The sequence below is a fragment of the Vicugna pacos genome, chromosome 32 (assembly GCF_048564905.1).
Source record: "Vicugna pacos chromosome 32, VicPac4, whole genome shotgun sequence".
Classification (NCBI taxonomy): Eukaryota; Metazoa; Chordata; class Mammalia; order Artiodactyla; family Camelidae; genus Vicugna; species Vicugna pacos.
In genome coordinates, this window is record NC_133018.1 from 6,251,739 (window position 1) to 6,252,643 (window position 905).

A 905-nucleotide genomic window follows, 5' to 3' on the forward strand; every position below is an offset into this window, starting at 1 on the left:
GGTGTGATGTCAGCAGCACAGTTGGCCGGAGGTCAGCCAGGCAGTGAGGGGGTCAGAGGAGCCCCAACACCAGCCTGGGCCCCCCCCCCTTCATTTAAAGGTCAGGAAGAGGAGGGCAGCAGAAGCCAGAGAGCTCAGAAGGAACCATCACTGATCTGGTACGCGGAGGTCGTTACTGTTGCAGTAGAGGCAAAAGCCTGATTAGAAATGGGCTCTAGAAAGGGAGAGGAGGTGGACACAGAGGAACCTCTTTAAAGAGTTTCAAAATTCAGTGAACAGCCTAACTCCGTAACATCAAGGAAGCACCAATAACCTGAGTAGGAAGAAAATTATAAAAATGGCCCCCCATCTTTAGCCGTCAGTCACTGAGGCAGGCCTGCCTTGTTCTGCAGTGTGTGGAGCCTCACGTGCCCCCAACCCCGCCGCTGCCGGGAGGGGCATTCACAAAGGGCCTTCAGAGGGCTCCCAGCCCGAGACCCCAGCACAGTGCTCCCGACAGCAGATCAGAGGCCTGGGCTACAACGTCCCCATGCTCTGAGACACGGCTCGGGGCGAACCCCCTTTCCGTGCCGGCGGCAGCACCGCGTCTAGCACTGCGCTGTCTGGTCCTGACGGCCCTGATTCCCCGCACACTCCCCACCACGGCGCCTGAGCCAGCAGCGACCTGGGTGGAGGGGGAGGCTCCGAGGAGACGAGCAGCGGCTGCGGAACAGAGGCTGAGAAGGATGACTGTTTATAAACATTTGGAATTTTATTTAAAAAAAAAATCACAACCATGAACATTGTTACAGTTAGAGGCCCTCTTGGTTCTCCACAATGATACTGAGCATGCTCACAAGGGGTTCCCATTGTTTAGTCTTAAACAACCATCTTTAAAAGGAAAAAAAAAAAAAAACTCAGCACAC